General features: G+C 46.5%; 1 protein-coding gene across 1 annotated transcript in view; it reads right to left on the bottom strand.

The window, feature by feature from the left end:
* Window positions 1-2,788, bottom strand: part of LOC143767593 (uncharacterized) — a 57,794-nt gene extending 55,006 nt beyond the window's left edge. The window contains exon 1 of the mRNA XM_077256011.1: window positions 2,683-2,788. The gene's annotated coding sequence lies outside the window, so the exon portion shown is untranslated. The remainder of the gene's footprint in view (window positions 1-2,682) is intronic.
* Window positions 2,789-19,854: the final 17,066 nt, after the last annotated feature.

Here is a 19,854-nt window from a genome sequence, read left to right as displayed (position 1 = left end):
TAAAAAAAACAAACAGTACATACTTACATGCGTCCCCCGGCGTCCACTTCCTGCACTGACTGAGCGCCGCAAAGTGAAAGTGAAAGCACAGCACAGCGGTGACGTCACCGCTGTGCCCTGCTACTGCCGGCGCTCACACAGTGCAGGAAGCGGACGCCAGGGGATGCATGTAAGTATGTACTGTTTGTTTTTTTTACATTTTACGCTGGTAACCAGGGTAAACATCGGGTTACTAAGCGCAGCCCTGCGCTTAGCAACCCGATGTTTACCCTGGATACCCGGGGACCTCGGCATCGTTGGTCGCTGGAGAGCGGTCTGTGTGACAGCTCTCCAGCGACCAAACAGCGACGCTGCAGCGATCCGCATCGTTGTCGCTATCGCTGCAGCGTCGCTTCGTGTGAAGGTACCTTTACTGTAAGCGATGTCTCCAGCACGGCACAAGGACTGCACACGGAAAACATCCGTGTGCGGAGCGTGTTTTACACGGACCCATTGACTTTAATGGGTCCGTGTAATCCGTGCGCTCCCACGAACACTGACATGTCTCCGTGTTTGGCACACGGCGACACGGTCCGCAAAAAATCAATGACATCTGCACAGATGCATTGATTTCAATGTGTCTACGTGTGTCAGTGGCTCCGGTACGTGAGGAAACTGTCACCTCACGTACCGGAGCCACTGACGTGTGAAACCGGCCTTAGAAGCAGCTCTCCCTACACTAGCTGAGTCCGGAGCTGAATGCGCCAAGCAGGGCGGTGTCCGGTCTCTTACTTGATGACGTTGTGCGGCCAGCCAATCACTGTAATACAACAACAAATATGGCTGCGGTATTACGGTGCATGGCAGACAATCTCTGCATGTTCATTGGCACTCTAAAGAGCGCCAAAATTGCAGGGCGGAGACCAGAGCTCCCGCCGAATAATCCCAGCAAGGCTCGGTGCTTGCCGAGTATACTTAGTACCGTGATACTCGGGCGAGTAACGAGTAGTGGCGAGCACGTTCGCTCATCACTACCCAGGATCTGTTTCGTTTCTGTGTGTGATTGACACAGCTCTGTTGCAGTGCAAGCTTTTTCCTCGTGTTTTCCCTGTGACATTTAACAGGGCATAACACCCAGTATACATTTGTTCAGTACCTTTCTGTGGAGTAACAGAGTGTGGTGCTTAGTGTTCCGTTCACACTGTGTGGCGTTAACACAGTGTGTCCAGGCAATCGCTCGCTGTCTCTTCTGTCATTACTCACTAGCATCAGTTTTCCATCTCTTCACGGTGGACCCTGGGCTGCGATTGCACTTTATTATTTATTTTATTTATTGCAATCTGCCAACCCTTACAGCTGCTTCTACAGTTAGAGTGAGCCGGAGAATTCTTTGTATCCACGATATTGTATATTTCACCTCGTAATCATCCTGTTTTGCATAATACACTGTTGCCATAGTGATCACAATTCTGTCACATCAGGGAAATAAATAATGATATTGGTTACTTCTGCCTTGTGTTTATGTGTGGTATCTGGTCACTCAAAACAGGGACATAATGGGGACATAATGGGGGCATTACACTGTGTGTGGGAGGATGGCGATAACTGTGGGAACATTATACTATGAAGGGGGATGGCGCCATGGCGGTGTAAGGAGGTTGCTTTCCCTGCTCCTTACCTGGAACCACTTAGTCAGACAGCTGGGTTGTCGGGGGGAAGACTTTCTACCCTGGACAGAATGTGACTGCTGGGGGCAGAGAGGAAGAGAGAGGGGTGTGGTCAGAAAAGAGAGAAAGGAGAGCAGAGAGCGCGAGAGAGAGAGGACAGCGCGCCAGAGAGAAAGCGGGCTGCAGCGCTGCGCTCCCCGAAAGAGAGTGCTCCCCGTGAGGGCACTGAGGCTGAGATACCAGCCGTAGTGAAGGCTGGACGTGAAAGTGTGGACTTGGAAGCCTCCGTAATCAGAGAAGACGTATCCCCTGACAGTGACCTGAGCGCGCAGCCCCGGTGACCGCAGTGACAAGCCAGGACCCCTGAGTGACAAGTAAACTGCTCAGTGTGTGTAGCATTGCTGCTGCAGAGAAAGAGACTGCCAGCCTAATATACAGAGACTCACAGCAGAGTGGCTGTGTTACTTTCTGCCTCTAGCTGCACTGGGAGAAAAGGTTGCAAAGACTTAACCCCGAAGTCTCCAGTTCCCAGGAGACAGAGGAGAGACTTCAGGATCTCAAGCGCTGCTCGTGACTGTACCCACGTTGGAATAAGGACCCTCCAGTCAGGACCTCCCTGGGCTGATAAGTTACAAGAACATTCATTAACCGTTGCGATTCCGCTTAACTATTTACTGTTTGCTTTATCTCTATTAACCCCCTGTTTACACACTGCGAGGAGAATCTTACTCCTGTTAATAAATTCCCCTCAACAGTTGGGTCTGTCTGTTCAGTGGTGACATACTGAACCCTGCACTCTATTACACCGGTACTGTGGGAGCATTATACTGTGTGGGGTCAAGAAAGGGGCCCTGTCCTATGAGAACAATCAGTTCCCTCACTTCCTGTCTTCCATAGTTGGGCCATATGTATCTATTACAGGAAACAGAACAGATACGCAATGATTCTTATACAGTGTCAACAAAGACCCTAAAAGAGTCTCAGTGCTGAAATAGTTAATAACCCTCCCCCTCTGTAATGGGGAATCTTCACTTACCTCCACCTGCAGAGCCGCACTCCACATATATGGCTGCTCTGTGCACAGGACCTGTGATGAGGTCACAGGAGGGGAGGAGTCAGGGGTCACATGATCAGGGGCCTCAGTGAATGATATCCGCAGTGCAGACGCTACATGGAAACTTCTCCTCAGTCAGTGACATTCCCGCCATTATTCCCCCTCACTACTGGCACAATTACCCCGCGCCGCCTTTTCTACACAGTGTTATGTGTGGAATGTAACGTGTGATTTCTCTGGAGACAAATAGACCCCACACATGAGGGAATTATCACCAGTTACCGGACGTCTACTATATGGCGGCGTGTTTCTCTTGACTTATTGTACTTTATTACAGTGGTAAAATTTCTTCGATATGACTGACAAATCAGAAATTTGGTGACAATTTTTAAAATTTCGCAATTATCAAACTTTTAATTTTCATGCCCTTAAATCAGAGAGTCATGTCACACAAAATAGTTAATAAATAACATTTCCCACATGTCTTCTTTAGATCAGCACAATGTTTGAAACATAATTTTTTTTGTTAGGGAGTTATAAGGGTTAAAATTGATCAGCAATTTCTCAATTTTCTAGCAAAATTTACAAAACCTTTTTTAAGGGACCACATCACATTTGAAATAACTTTGAGGGGTCTATATGACAGAAAATACCACAAAGTGACACTATGCTAAAATCTGCTCCCCTCAATGAGCTCAAAACCACATTCAAAAAGTTTATTAACTCTTCCAGTGTTTCATAGGAATAAATGGAACATGGAAGGAAAAAAATGAACATTTAACTGTTTTTCACAAATAATTTTACATTAGACACCATTTTATTATTTTCACAAGGTTACCAGGAGAAAACAAACTGCAAAATTTGTTGTGCATTTTCTCCTGAGTATGCTGATATCCCATATGTTGAGGGAAACTACTGTTTGGGCGCACGGCAGGTCTCGGAAGGGAAGGAGCACTATGTTACTTTTGAATCCAAAATACTTGCTGGAATAATTAGCAGACACCGTGTCGCGTTTGGAGAGCCCCTGAAGTGCCTAAAGAGTGGAAAACCCCTCAAGTGACCCCATTTTGGAATCTAGACCTCTCGAGGATCTTATCTAGATGTATGGTGAGCACCTTAGGGTACTGTCACACAGTGCAATTTTGATCGCTACGACGGCACGATCCGTGACGTCGCAGCGATCGTATGATTATCGCTCCAGCGTCGTAGACTGCGGTCACACGTTGCAATCACGGCGCTGGAGCGATGCCGAAGTCCCCGGGTAACCAGGGTAAACATCGGGTTACTAAGCGCAGGGCCGCGCTTAGTAACCCGATGTTTACCGTGGTTACCAGTGTAAAAGTAAAAAAAAACAAACCGTACATGCTCACCATCTGATGTCCGTCCGGTCCCTTGCCGTCCGCTTCCTGCTCTGACAGATCCGGCCGTACAGTGAGAGCAGAGTGCAGCGGTGACGTCACCGCTGTGATCTGCTCTCACTTTCCGGCCGGCAGACAGTCAGAGCGGGAAGCGGACGGCAAGGGACCGGATGGACATCAGATGGTGAGTATGTACGGTTTGTTTTTTTTTTACTTTTACGCTGGTAACCACGGTAAACATCGGGTTACTAAGCGCGGCCCTGCGCTTAGTTACCCGATGTTTACCCTGGTTACCAGCGAACGCATCGCTGGATCGCTGTCACACACAACGATCCAGAGATGTCAGCGGGTGATCAAGCGACGAAAGAAAGTTCCAAACGATCTGCTACGACGTACGATTCTCAGCAGGATCCCTGACCGCTGCTGCGTATCAGACACTGCGATATCGTAACGATATCGCTAGAACGTCACGAATCGTACCGTCGTAGCGATCAAAATTGCACTGTGTGATGGTACCCTTAAACCCCCAGGTGCTTCATAGAAGTTTGTAACCTTGAGCTGTGAAAACAAAAAAAAATAAAATTTTTCCAACAAAATTAATCTTTTTGGCCCCCAAGTTTTTATTTTTACAAGGTTAACAGGAGAAAATGAACCTCAAAATTGGTTTTGCAATTTCTCCTGAGTTGTGATGGGCGAACCCCTGGAAGTTCAGTGTACAACCAAACAGTTAAAAACGGTACCCTAACCTGGAACCCTTTCACTTGAATAGGGGGCCCGAACATTCGGTATTTGCCACGCTGTCATCTACATGACAGCGCAGCAAACACTGCCTCTGATGGGCGGTAAAATCATAACCACTGGTCAGAGAGCTGCGACTCTCAGGCAAATGATAGGGTGAGCCCGCAGCTGGCATCGAATGATGGGACTACTACTCCCATCAAATTGAAAATATTGAGATGCTTAGCACATAATTTGACCAATTCATGCATGCCCAGCGGCCAACAATAAAGCGGTCTCAAAAATGCTGGGAACCTACATGTCTAGTGTGAATAATTCTCTTAGGCTGAATTCTGCATTTCTGACTAGATGTGAATACATCTTTTAAAAGCCTGAATTCATGATTGGAAATACAAGTGTCACAACTCGGATGTCTAGTGACCCCGGACAGGGGCTTCCTCCCTGCATATAATGCTAAAGGACACCCTAGCTCGTCCTGTTCCCCGGGTTACTTCTGAAGGTGAAGATGTCGGGGCCACGTACCTTGCCTTATCTCTTAAATCTGCCCTCTGTCTGTTCTCTTCCCTCACAAAGGGAAGAGGGGAGCAGTTGTAGACTGCAGTATGCCAACTAGATGAATAAGGAAATACAAACAAGGATATCTGAAAATACCAGGCATACAAATCTTCACTCACATATAACAGAGGAATACACTGGAGTGTGGAGGATGCAGAAAAACCAATGTAGAAGGAAAGGGAATTATTATACTTACAAACCCAAGCAACAGTCACAGATAAATCTACCAAACTCCCTCTCATACAACCATCAAACAACTATCCTCATAGGTATGCAGCATAAGCTAATGTGTGATGATGTGTTTCATTTAGAACCCAGAGTATATAGAGGATAGGAGTGGCTAACCATGCGCATCTGAAAGCCCAGAGTCCCAGAGCTCCCAACATGACCGATTAACCCTGTACTGTCAAAGGAAATTTATACCATTTAAATAGAAGGTGAATTGCTTCTTTTCAGTGCAGGAGTAGGAGCAATCTGCGGTCTTCTGGCTCCTCTCTGTCGTGGTAATCCCGTGACAAAGAGAAAATTTTCGAAAAATCGGTAACATTTGGTAAAAGTGCAGGAAAATATTTGAGGTGCGCCCCAACCAGGGAAGTGGGGTACTCGGTCCCGGGTCCTTTCTTAAAGGTGATGTCACAGTGCCTGTGACCCGCTTCGTGGCCCTGGGCATCCAATTAAAGGGGAAGGTCTTTTAAGGGAATTTGTAATGTCTATTGTTCGTGACCCCACCTGTGGTTTTCGGTCAGTGAGGACTGACGCTGCTTAAAGGGGTCCTCTGGGGTGATGGTATGCAGCAAGATGGTGACGCTTCCCACAGGTGAAGCGGGGTACCCAGGGCTTTCCAAGTATATGGGAAGATGGTGTAAGCCGAAAATGCCACTTGAAGCTCAGTGCAAGTTCCCTCTCCCCGTCCTAAGACAGATGTACGATAGGCAGTTCGAGCCTGTTTCTAGGGACTCTATCATGCCCCGGGCTCTAAAGTTACTGCTTCATCTCAGACTTGATGCAGGCAATCGACATACAGTCCTATGCCCTCTGGTTCTGCTAAGTGTCCTAGAGTCCCACTATAGCCTCTGGCTCCCAGGGTACCTGTTCCACTGTTCCCCTGCTGAGCCTCTTCCTCTGTGCTTCTTCCCTCTAAGCTCTAAGGAACAGATGATTGGCCTCGGGGAGACCAAAACATCCAACACCGCGGAGACACCATCACGTGTTTCTCAACGCAGTGATCCAGAACACTGCCCCCATCCCTTATGGGAAATATGCAAATGCATGTAGGATAGCTGCGGAGACACCATCACGTGTTTCTCAACACAAGCAGTGAATAGCCAGACCTTTCCCCGGGAAGGAACAACCACGGGAAGGGCAGCATCCAATAAAGGAAAACATCCAATACAGGAAAACCACCTATGCCAAGCATGGTATCCATCCACAGACAGCTGTTTCCTTTATTGGATGCTGCCCTTCCCGTGGTTGTTCCTTCCCGGGGAAAGGTCTGGCTATTCACTGCTTGTGTTGAGAAACATGTGATGGTGTCTCCGCAGCTATCCTACATGCATTTGCATATTTCCCATAAGGGATGGGGGCAGTGTTCTGGATCACTGCGTTGAGAAACACGTGATGGTGTCTCCGCGGTGTTGGATGTTTTGGTCTCCCCGAGGCCAATCATCTGTTCCTTCACAGCCTTTTACTAGGCACTGCTCCTAATAGCCAGATTCCTACTTCACACTGATGAGGGGCAAACACCCCGAAACAGCTGTCTGTGGATGGATACCATGCTTGGCATAGGTGGTTTTCCTGTATTGGATGTTTTCCTTTATTGGATGCTGCCCTTCCCGTGGTTGTTCCTTCCCGGGGAAAGGTCTGGCTATTCACTGCTTGTGTTGAGAAACACGTGATGGTGTCTCCGCAGCTATCCTACATGCATTTGCATATTTCCCATAAGGGATAGGGGCAGTGTTCTGGATCACTGCGTTGAGAAACACGTGATGGTGTCTCCGCGGTGTTGGATGTTTTGGTCTCCCCGAGGCCAATCATCTGTTCCTTCACAGCCTTTTACTAGGCACTGCTCCTAATAGCCAGATTCCTACTTCACACTGATGAGGGGCAAACACCCCGAAACAGCTGTCTGTGGATGGATACCATGCTTGGCATAGGTGGTTTTCCTGTATTGGATGTTTTCCTTTATTGGATGCTGCCCTTCCCGTGGTTGTTCCTTCCCGGGGAAAGGTCTGGCTATTCACTGCTTGTGTTGAGAAACACGTGATGGTGTCTCCGCAGCTATCCTACATGCATTTGCATATTTCCCATAAGGGATAGGGGCAGTGTTCTGGATCACTGCGTTGAGAAACAAGTGATGGTGTCTCCGCGGTGTTGGATGTTTTGGTCTCCCCGAGGCCAATCATCTGTTCCATCACAGCCTTTTACTAGGCACTGCTCCTAATAGCCAGATTCCTACTCCACACTGATGAGGGGCAAACACCCCGAATCAGCTGTTTGTGGGTAGGAGTGCCTCTCGGCCTTTTGGCTGCGATCTTGTGTCGCAGTCAGAGGGTGCGGGTTTTTCTTTGCAGCGTGCTGCTAATTTTCGTCTGCGGTATTCGTATCGGCAGTGAAGACTGAAGATGTTTGTCAAGAATACAATTCGCTTGGTCATGGAGGATGGTGCCAAAAACAATGTGGTGTATGTGGTTCGTGACCTGCTGGAGGGAAAGGCTGGAGCTCATCGGACTGACATTTTCAGTGTGAATGAATTTCACAACCAAGGTATATATGACGTTACCTTTGTGAGTGAGCCTTGCTGTCTAACTGTCTTCGAGTGGTTAAGAAGCCATGATGGTGACCCCTGCCTGGGGGGAGTGCGGGTGGAGCCTCTGTTTGGGCTCATAGAGAAAATTGTGACTGTTACCGTGTATAATCCTTACACAGAAGTAAGGCTGCTGGAGCAGTTCCTGGCTCGGTACTGCGAATATGTGAAAGGTGGAGAGAAACAGAGAAATTGTTTGGGCATTTTTAATTGTAAATATGTGTTTCGTGTGAAACTGAGGAAAGACCCAAGCTGTTTGGGAGGTTTTACCCATCCCCCGGCGAACTTTTCAGTGGCGGGTCATAGGGGCTTTCTGTCGTATGCAGGGCAGCCTCTATACTGCAGGAAGTGTTTCCAATTTGGGCACTTACAGAACACGTGTGAGAAGAGCATGGTTTGTCGCAACTGCAAGCAAGAAGGCCATGCGGCGGCTCAGTGTCCGATGCCACGTGAATGTGACCAGTGTGGTAATACAGGGCACCTGTATAAGGACTGTCCATATGGTGTGCCAAGGAGGCCAACTAGAGAGGAGGAGAGGCGGGAGGAGGAAGAAAAGAAACGTAAGGAGGAGCGGAGGCAGGAGGAGGAAAAAAAGAGAGAGGAGGAGGTTAAGAAATGGGAGGAGGAGAGGAAGCAGGAGGAAAGCGAGGCATCTGCGCAGCAAAGCGCTGAGGTAATTCCGCCCTCCATGGTTGAGAGACGGCGGGATAGACGGCAGGAGGACAAGGAGGCTGAAAGGAGGAAGGAGGAGCTGGAGGACAAGTTATTCTGGAGAGCTGCAAAGCAAGAAGAGCGTGCTATGGTTAAAAATAAAAATAAAAAAAAGGAGGCCCCAGTTACCAAAGATGAGGAGTTGGGTGGTTTGATGGATTTTGACACTTCTGGGGCGGAGGAGATGGCTGCGTCGTTGATTCTTGATTCTGATCCAGAAAGCATTGGCGTTTTTTCCTCAGAAGAGGAGCCTGGAGGTCGAAAGTGTCCCAGGGAGGGTGGTGGGGAAATCTGTGATGAAGGTGGAGGGCCCCAGAGGAAGGCTGGGCAGAAAAAGGCGCATGTGGAGGAGTGTATGGAGGTCAGCGGCTCTGAAAGCTGCTCAGCGCAGATGGTGGAGGAGGACAGTGGCGGTGCTGTGTAGATATGTGCTATTATTTCAGTAGCTAGGTGGTTTTGTATATAGCATTTGCCTTTAAAAATGTTTTTTTGTTTTTTTGTGTTTTTCATGTAAGTTGAGTAATGTCATGTTCGTAGGTTGTTTTTTTAGTATTTTTTTGTGTATGTGATGGGTTTTGTAATCATATCACAAAATGTGAGGGTCTTTAAAAGCAGGTGGCGGCGGGCAGCCATTTTGGATTTTTTTGCAACCCAGAATGCAGGAATTTTTTGTCTGCAGGAGTGTGGGATTGTGGATGGTGTGAAGGGGAGTGAATGGCCTCATGGTGCGTCTGTGTGGTCAGGGAGTGCCTGTAATAAAAATTATGCTGTGGGTTTTTTGGTGAAGGGAAATGATGTGAGTTTGTGTGACTATATGGTGATTGAGGTTGGAAGGTGTGTGTTGGCTAATTTTGAGTTTAGAAATGTTCGTTTTTGCGTTATTAATGTATATGCGCCTGTGGATAAACAGGAGCGTAGAGTTTTATTTGAAAAAATTAAGTTTTTTATTCCAGGAAGAGTGCCTGTTGTGATAGTGGGTGATATGAACTGTGATGTGGGAAGTGTGAATGTCGATGCGTCAGGGAAAGTGTTAATGGATATGGTGAGTGATTTTGGTTTAAAAGATATGCAGCGGGCATGCAAGATAACTCCGTTGTTAAATACGTTTTTTTCTGACAGTGGGAGGGTGGAGTCTAGATTGGACTATTGTTTTGTTTCAAAAAATCTGATTCCTGTTAGTTATGTACAGGAGAGGGTGTTTTTTTCGGATCATGTGTGTATGAAGTGTGAATTGGATTTGCATGTTAATGAGGTGGCTGGGAAAGGTGTGTGGAAGTTGAATGTGAGTTTGCTGGAAGGAGGGGGGTGAGAGAGGAGTATGAAAGACATTATGCAGAGTGGTGTGGGTGCAGGAGTGATTTCAGAAATGTGTGTGAATGGTGGGATTGAGTTAAATGGAAAACCAAGAGGTTTTTTTTTAAAACTCGGGTACAAGTGTGCGGCTGCAAAGAGAGAAAGGTTTGTTTTTTTAAATGCAAGATTGAGTGTGTTGTATAAGTTGAGGGCGGGAGGGATGGATGTGAGTGAAGATTTAGTGAAAGTGAAAAAAGAAGTGAATGATTTTTTCTTAGAAAGAGGGAGGAGTATTGTGTATAGGGCCAAATTAGAGAATTTGGAGAAGAATGAGAAGTGTTCGCGGTTTTTCTTTAAGAAAATTTTTGGGAAGAGACAGAGTATGAGTGTTTTGAATGGGATGGATGGAAATGAGGTTAGTGGCGCGGACTTGTGTGAGGAAGTGGCAAAGTTTTATGATGATTTGTATGCTGTGAAATGGAGGGATGAAGGTTTGGAGGGTGAGGTGCTGAGTGTTTTGGAAAATAGTTTGAATAGGATAGAAAGGGAAAGTTTGATGGGTGATGTGACGGGTGAAGAAGTATGGAAAGTGGTGTGCAGTATGGCGCTGAATAAAACGCCAGGGGAGGATGGTCTACCGGTGGAATTTTATCGGGTGATGTGGGATGTGATTGGGAAGGATTTTGTGGATGTATGTAAGTATATGTGGGCGAATGCAGAGGTGGCAAATGGTATGTGTGCAGGGGTGGTTGTGTTATTGCCAAAAAAAGGTGATTTGAAAAATCTAAAAAATTGGAGGCCGATCACATTGCTGAATTGTGATTATAAGATTTATGTGTAGCGCCCCCACCGCCGCAGGGCCGTAGGGGCTACCCGGTACCGGGCCTCTGAGTCTCTGCTCTGGGGTTGTCACGGTAGCTAGGCCCGGTCCGTGACCCTGCCGAGGGGCGTACAGTGATAGGTATGATGTATGATGGAAGTGGTGGTGAGGCTGTGGTGGTGCGGTGCAGTAAATAACGAGGACACCAGGTTGCAGTCTCTTTACCTCTTTACTGAAGGTCTCTGGGTCCTCAGTCCAGAACACGGTTCACCAGGCTGCGCAAGTCCGGCCGGTCCAATGGCACCTCCAGAGTTCTCTTCACAGGTGGAAATCGGTGCCTTCCTTCTAGCGCTATGTGTTGTGGTCCTTCCCTGCTGTGCTTACAGAAAGTACCCCACAACTGTTGTGTCTGTTTCTTAAGTTCCCTCACAACTCGATTAGATGATGTTCTGCTAATCCTCCGTCCCTCCCTGTTGTTCTGGTTGGGACGGCACCCGTTTGACGGGTAGGCTCGGAGCTCTTCCGGGACCCTAGAGTCGCCCCTCTCCACAATTTGCCCCCCAAGACTGCATAGGTGATTAAAGTTAGACAGCCCGCCTTAGACTGACTGTCCTGCCGCTGTTTGGAGTATTGCTTGAAGCGGAATGTTATGATACTCCCTCGGCGTTCCGGCCACCGGTAGTGCGCCTCAGTAGGATGTTGCTTCGGTCTTACAGCACGACTCCTACTGGTATTTCTCATTTTGCGTGATCTCGTTTCTCACTCAGCACAATCTATCTCTCTTCTAATCCTTCCTTGGGCACCGCCGCTACCCGGAGCAGGCACGGTCCCGTTACGTTCGTTCAAGTTGCCAAGCCTCTGTCAGGATCCCACCCCTGACAGAGACCCTACTGTATCTTCCCCCACAACACCCTCTGCCACAAGGTGTTGCCTGGTTCCAACCCAGTCAGCTTTCTGATCTAACTTCCTGCCTGACCCCCAGTTTACCCACTATGGTGGGGAGTGGCCTAATGAATAGAACCCTTAGCTCCCCCCGGAGGCCCGACTGTGAAATGTATTGGTGTCTGTGATACCTGATCAGATGAACTCCTTCAGTGCCATCAGACGCACCATAGCTCCCCATAGTGGCGGAGCCACAGTACTGCAACGACCAGGACTCTGGGGCGCTGCATATGCAAAACTTTTGGCTAACAGGATGCGTGGCGTGGTTGGGAGTGTGGTGGGTGAGGAGCAATGTTGTGCGGTACCTGGAAGACGAATACATGGAAGTTTGTGTATGTTGAGAGATTGTTTGTGGGACTGCATGAATCGTAAGAAAGGGGTGTATGTGTTGAGTTTGGATTTTGAGAAGGCGTATGATAGATTGGCGCATGGTTTTTTTGTTTAGTGTGTTGGTGAAGATGGGTTTTCCTTCTGAGTTTGTTGAGAGAGTGAGAAGTTTGTATAAGAATATTTATAGTTGCGTGTTGTTGAATGGAAATGTGGGGAGGAGAGTAAATGTATTTTCGGGTGTTCGGCAGGGGTGTCCTTTGTCCCCTATCGTTTTTATTTGCGCAATTGAGCCTTTGTTATGTCTGTTAAGAAAAGATAAGGTGATTCGGGGTGTGCAAGTACCCGGGGGTGGGGGGAGAGAGTGGAAGATGAGTGGCTATATGGATGATGTGTGTGTGCTGTGTGATTCAGAGTGTTCGGTACGGCGTGTGAAGTTGTTGGTTTCTATTTTTTGTGGAGCATCTGCTTTTAAAGTGAATTGGGAAAAGAGTGAGTGTAAGAATTTTGGGGGAAGGAGTCTGAGCGATGATGTTGGAGTGAATGTGGTGAGTGGATCGATAAAGGTTTAGGGTGTGAAATTTTCAGAGAAATTGGATGGAGAAGAAAGCTGGGTGGATGTGAAAGAGAGAGTGGAGCGTAAGTTTAATTTTTGGAGTTTGAGGCATCTTACTTTTTTGGTAAAATTTTAGTTATTAAGAGTGTTGTGTTACCTATTTTTTTGTATGTTGCGATGGTGTTTCCACCAAGCCACATGTGTATTAGAAGATTAAATAGGGTTTTGTTTGTCTTTTTTTGGGGTTCATGTATGGAGCGTGCGAGGAGAGAGATTGTTATGAAGAGTTTGGATAAGGGGGGACTGGGTTTCCCGAATTTGAATGTTTCTTTTGGCGTGAATATTATGGTGTTTGTACAAGGTGTGATTAGGATGGATGGGAAGTATGCGTGTATGTGCAGGTTTTTGTTTGGAAATTTCTTGTTTCGTTTGAAATGGCGTGAAAGAGATCTTAGGAGCCCAGTGGCTTTTGAGGTTCCTGTGTGGTATGTGTGGGTTTACAAATTTTTAGTGAAGTATGAACTGTGTGATGTGGATGTGAGATTGTTAGAAAAGAAGAAAGCTGTATATAAGATGATTGAGTGTAGAGAGGTGGAATGTGACATTATTGTAGGACGAGCCCATAGGCTGTTCTTGCCAGATTTTAAAATGGTAAGAGGGGATGATGTGCAGAAAGTATGGAAGAAGGTACGTGTGAATGGTATGACAAATAGGCAGAGTGGGATTGTATGGCAGTCATTGCATGGGGTGTTGCCGGTGAGGGAGTTTCTCCAAAATCGGGGTTTAGTGAGGAGTGAGAGGTGTCCGAGGAGTGGATGTGGTGGGAGTGAGAGTGTGGTGCATTTGTTTTGGAATTGTCAGTATGCTAGAAGTGTGATTGCAGGTCTGGGTCGTTTGTGTAAGGAGCTGTGTGAGGTGAATCTGTTGTCTTTTGAGCTTTTTATGTTTGGATTGGGTATGTGTGGGGAGAAGGAGAGAGTATTGTGGTTGATGATGGCATGTATAAAAGAGGTTTTGTGGGATGTGAGGAATGTGTATGTGTTTAAAAGGAAGGATATTGAGGTTAAAAACTGTATAAAAATTATTTTGGGAAAATTGTATTTTTGCTTTGTGTGTGATCAGAGGTGGAGAGGGGAGGTGGATGCAGAGGGAATTTGGAAGACTAAAAAGTGGAAACATTTTGTTAATGTATCTTGAAGTGTTTTTTTGGTTGTTAATAAAAAATGTTTTTGTGTGTTTTCCAATGATGATGGGAATGGCGGTTGCACTAAGTATGTGGCACGCTGTTTTGGGAGATGAGTCCTTATAGTTTTGGCTACCTGACTGTGGAACTTCCCATCTGAGGGAAAAAGAAAAAAAAAAAAAAAAAGCTGTCTGTGGATGGATACCATGCTTGGCATAGGTGGTTTTCCTGTATTGGATGTTTTCCTTTATTGGATGCTGCCCTTCCCGTGGTTGTTCCTTCCCGGGGAAAGGTCTGGCTATTCACTGCTTGTGTTGAGAAACACGTGATGGTGTCTCCGCAGCTATCCTATATGCATTTGCATATTTCCCATAAGGGATGGGGGCAGTGTTCTGGATCACTGCGTTGAGAAACACGTGATGGTGTCTCCGCGGTGTTGGATGTTTTGGTCTCCCCGAGGCCAATCATCTGTTCCTTCACAGCCTTTTACTAGGCACTGCTCCTAATAGCCAGATTCCTACTCCACACTGATGAGGGGCAAACTCCCCGAAACAGCTGTCTGTGGATGGATACCATGCTTGGCATAGGTGGTTTTCCTGTATTGGATGTTTTTCTTTATTGGATGCTGCCCTTCCCGTGGTTGTTCCTTCCCGGGGAAAGGTCTGGCTATTCACTGCTTGTGTTGAGAAACACGTGATGGTGTCTCCGCAGCTATCCTACATGCATTTGCATATTTCCCATAAGGGATGGGGGCAGTGTTCTGGATCACTGCGTTGAGAAACACGTGATGGTGTCTCCGCGGTGTTGGATGTTTTGGTCTCCCCGAGGCCAATCATCTGTTTCTTCACATCTAGGCATTGGACAGGGCTTGGAGCAGTATTCCTGGCTTAAAGTTTGATCAGTAGCTGGTGGATGAGTGACAGGTGAAGACTTAGTTCTCGGAGAACTCTGCCAAATTCAGGCAACAGAAATTAAGGAAACCCAACTTGGGGACCAAACATTTCCAAAAATTATGGGCAGATACCAGTAAAAGGTGGCATAAATTTCTATTTATTTATTTTTTTGCTCACTTATATAGCGCCAATAATTCTACAGTGCTTTACAGACATTAGTGACAATGTCCTCATTGGGTCTCACTATCTAAATTTCCTATCAGTATGTCTTTGGAGTGTGGGAAGGAAAATAAGTACTGGGAGGAAACCCTCGCAAACACGGGAAGAACATACAAACTATTTACAGATGCTATGCTTGGTAGGGTTGGAACTCAGGACTCTAGCACTGCAAGGCAGCTCATGTTTGCTTGTTGACAACTCAATGTTCTTGGGGTTGGAAGCCTATCACTGCGATGCACATTATAGGCCTCACTGCTGTCTTGGGGAAACCCACTGTCAAAATTGTCTTCAAGCTTGTTTTGATACTGCATCATAGGTGCGTCCCTTTCCAGGTGGAAAGCAAATGGCAAAATTTACTTTTGTATCTTGGATCGAACAGACTGGCAAACCAGTAGTCTTCAGTATTTGAATCCTAACAATACAGGCAACAATCATGGTGCAGACAGTGCTGCAAGAAGGCGCTCATGGTCGGTCTCTTTCATGCGGTCCAAATCCAGTTTTGATGGTGGGATAACACTGAAGTTTGCTTCCTCCATCCCCTCCTGGCAAGCACAGGCAACAGAGAGGGAATCAATATCCTCTTCATCACCTAATTGTTGCGCATTCATCACCTTTTTCTCCTCGTTCTTCTCCATTTGTTCATCTAATGGCAACCGCCTGTGAGAGGACAGACCGGAACTTAGAGATATTGTTAACCTTTCCGCATCCTCCTCTGCTTCCTCCTTTTTCCCCGAAACCACCACCTCCTCCTGCAGACTATTCAAAGTGTGCTCCAGCATGTAGATGACAGTAAGGCCGGGGTCAGACCTATATATATATATGGAGCGCCCCCACGTGTAGGGCAATGGGGTACTCGGTACCGGGTCTATCTCTCCCTCGGTTCTGAGGATGTCATGGTGGCCCGACCCGGTCCGTGGCCCTTCTGAGGGGCGTCCAAATCAAAGGGGAAGTTTGTCTGGTGTTCGTGATGCCACCTGTGGTATTCGGTCAGGGTGACAAACGCTGCTAGGGGTCCGCTGTGGTGATGGAATGGCAGCAAGATGGTATACCTTCCCACAGGTGAAGTATGTCCCCAGGGCTTCCCAGATGTGTAGGTGGTGATGGGGGACGTTGTAAGGCGCGATGAATAACGAGGACACAAAGGTTGCAGTCTCTTTACCTTTTACTGAAGACTTCGGAGTCCACAGTCCAGAGTACCGTTCACAGGGCAGGCTGGGTCCGGCCGGTCCAAAGGCACATCCAGAGTTCCCTTATCCAGGTGGAAATCAGTAGCCTTCCTACTAGCACCTGTGTGTTGTAGTACCTCCCTGCTGAGCACCACAGGATAGTCCTCACAACTTTTGTGGATGTTTCTGATGTTCTCTCTCTCTCTGTCCCCCAGATGGTATGGATAGGACAACCCGTATGACGGGGTAGGCCTGGAGCTATTTTATAGGGACCCTAGTGACGCCCCTCTCCCACAATTTGCCTCCGTGTCTTCATAGGTATTAAGGTCGGGCAGCCAACTTGGAATTGACTGTCCTGCCGGTCTCTGAAGTAATACGTAGAGCCTATTACTCCCTTGGTGTTCCGTCCACCGGCTACGTGCCTCAGAAGGAGGCTGCCGATCTTGGGGAAGAACTCCTCCCGGTATTATCTCCTTGTGCTGTGACTTTGTTTCTCACTCTCTACAACACAGTTCTCTTCGTGTCCTTTCTTGGGATGCTGCCGATATGGGTGCAGGCGCAGCTCCGTAACGTTCTATCTTGTGCTTGGCCTCTGTCAGGATCCCACCCCTGACAGGGACCTTCTGTCTGCAGCTCAGATGTTCCTCCTTCTCCCCCTGTCTGCCTGACAGGTCCTCTCTGGGTCAAACCCAGGTAGCTTCTGACTAACTTCCTATCCAACCCACCAGTTTTACCCGTGTGTGAGGAGTGGCCTAGTAAATAGAACCTTTGCTCCCCTGGTGGACTGGAGTGTGAAGTGTAGTGTGTGACTGTGATACCTGGCAAGGTGAACTCCTTTAGTACCATCAGACGTAATATCACTCCCCCTGGTGGAAGAGCAACATTACTGCAATGACCAGGACTCTGGGGCGCTGCATATATATATATATATATATATATATATATATCAGTGAGACATGAGACATATATTTATATATGTAAATATTTAATACAGAGCTAGAAAGCATAAAAGCCGGTAATTCAATTGCCAGCTTTTGCTAACTCCTTACCAAACCCGACAGGATATGAAACATGGTTTACATACAGTAAACCATTTCATATCCATTATATTTTAACATATTCCTCACTAATAATGTTAGTAGTTTGTGTGTGCAAAATTTGGGAGGTCTAGGTGTTAAAATAAAAGGTTATATCATGGAAAAAACTAGTGTGGGCTCCCGTGCAATTTTCTCTGCCAGAGTGGGAAGGCAAGTGACTGAGGGCAGATATTAATAGCCTAGAGAGGGACCCTGGTTATTGCCCCCCCCCCCCAGGCTAAAAAGATCTGTCCAAAGCCACCCCAGAAAAGGCACATCTGTAAGACGCGCCTATTCTGGCCCTTGGCCTCTCTCTTCCCACTCCCCTGTAGCGGTGGGATATGGGGTAATAAGGGGTTAATGCCACCTTGCTATTGTAAGGTGACATTAAGCCTGGTTAATAATGGAGAGATGTCAATAAAAAACCTATCCATTATTAATCCAATAGTAGTAAAGTGTTAAAAAGACACACACATTATAAATAAAGTATTTTAATGAAATAAATAAACACATGGGGTTTTAATATCCTTATTGTACGCTCAATCCACCTGAAGACCCTCGTTCTTCTGAAAAAAAGGAAAATAAAAAAGCAACTCATACCTGTCCACTGTACAGTCATGTCCCACGATGTAAATCCATCTGAAGGGGTTAAATACAGTTACAACCAGGAGCCTGCTAATGCGACTGCTCTTGGCTGTAAGAGACTGGTAAATGGGGGGGCAATAGCCATGGACCCTCTCTAGGCTATTAATATCTGCCCTCAGTCACTGGCTTTCCCACTCTGGCGGAGAAAATTGCACGGGAGCCAATTTTTTCCATGATTTAACCTTTTATTTTAACACCTAGAGCTCCCAAATTTTGCATACACAAACTACTAACATTAATAGTGAGGAATATGTAAAAATATAATGGATATGAAATGGTTTACTGTATGTAAACCATGTTTCATATCCTGTCAGATTTGATAAGGAGATAGCAAAAGCAGGCAATTGTATTAAATATAAATGTATATATGCGTCTTACTGACATATATAAATATAAATATATATAAATATACTGTATATATATATATACTATCGACTAAAGAGGACCAAAGGAAGCTTTGTTTGAGATATAAAATAGGTAGATTTATTTATTACAAAAACACTCTATAAAAACATTGATATAAAAAGTACAAGCACATGATATGTTAATAACCGTGCATATGACACAAAAGTGTAAGAAGAGACACCAGGACTAATGAAATGTCCCACATAAGTCATTAATTATATGTATCCATAAGTACAAAATCACTAAGGAGCAGGCAAGCTTTTAACCCCATATATTGCTTCCAACAGATGAGAATTTTCCTATATCTCAATCGCCCTTTGTATGTTTTAATATGTATGGGCAAGTGTCACAGGAAAAAGCCCTCAGCGCTAAACATAAAGTGTGGTCCTAAGTAAGTGACTCTAATCCCTTTGATAAAGCGAGGCTAACGAGAAGCGAAACGCGCTTCGGGGTGCGTGTTGGAGTGTCCCTGCATCAGGTGAGACAGGCTTTCCCCATGCTCACTTCACATAACTTCTGTACTCAGCGCTGTTAGGGTCTACAGAGTCACTGTTACTTAGGACCACACTTTATGTTTAGCGCTGAGGGCTTTTTCCTGTGACACTTGCCCATACATTTTAAAACATACAAAGGGCGATTGAGATATAGGAAAATTCTCATCTGTTGGAAGCAATATATGGGGTTAAAAGCTTGCCTGCACCTTAGTGATTTTGTACTTAAGTCATTAATTATATGTATCCATATGTGGGACATTTCATTAGTCCTGGTGTCTCTTCTTACACTTTTGTGTCATATGCACGGTTATTAGGGTTGAGCGACTTTCATTTTTTTAAGATCGAGTCGGGTTTTGTGAAACCCGACTTTGTCCAGAGTCGAGTCGAGTGCAGTCGGCCGATTATCGCTTAAAGTCGGGGATCGACCGAAACACGAAACCCAATGCAAGTCAATGGGGAAGCATAGTCGGCAGTGAGTGGAGGCCAGGAAAACACCTACAGTGCCCATTTTAATGCCAAAAACATCCATTCTTGTTTCTGAAGCTTGTCAATCTTAATTAACTTTATAATAATAGTTGGGCATAGGAAATTGGGGGTCATTTGGCAAAAGTTGTGGGGGGAGTAGGGCTGGCTCAAGTTTTTCGTGGGCCCAGGAAATGCGGACTACGTCACGGCGGTGGAGCAGGGAGAGGTAAGTATTTCAACGTTGCAAGTGCTGTGATCCTGAGCAAGCAGGGGGGGCCCACTCGTTCGCATTGGCACTGGCACAGGGCCCCTCAAAGTACGGAGGTGTGTTTGCATGGCGGGGGCGCCTCCCACCAGCAGCGACACTTTTGCGTACTCTGAGGGGCCCTGTGCCAGTGACGTCGCCAACGAGTATGCCCCCCCACCTGATGAAGGAACCTGCACTTTCATCTGCACCTTCCTCTTTGTCCCTGTGTAAGGTGGTATAACATGCGGGAAGGGGAAC

This window comes from Ranitomeya variabilis, chromosome 4 (assembly GCF_051348905.1).
Source record: "Ranitomeya variabilis isolate aRanVar5 chromosome 4, aRanVar5.hap1, whole genome shotgun sequence".
Classification (NCBI taxonomy): domain Eukaryota; kingdom Metazoa; phylum Chordata; class Amphibia; order Anura; family Dendrobatidae; genus Ranitomeya; species Ranitomeya variabilis.
The sequence above is the reverse complement of the archived record's forward strand: the minus strand, read 5'-3'. Positions and strand labels throughout refer to the sequence as shown.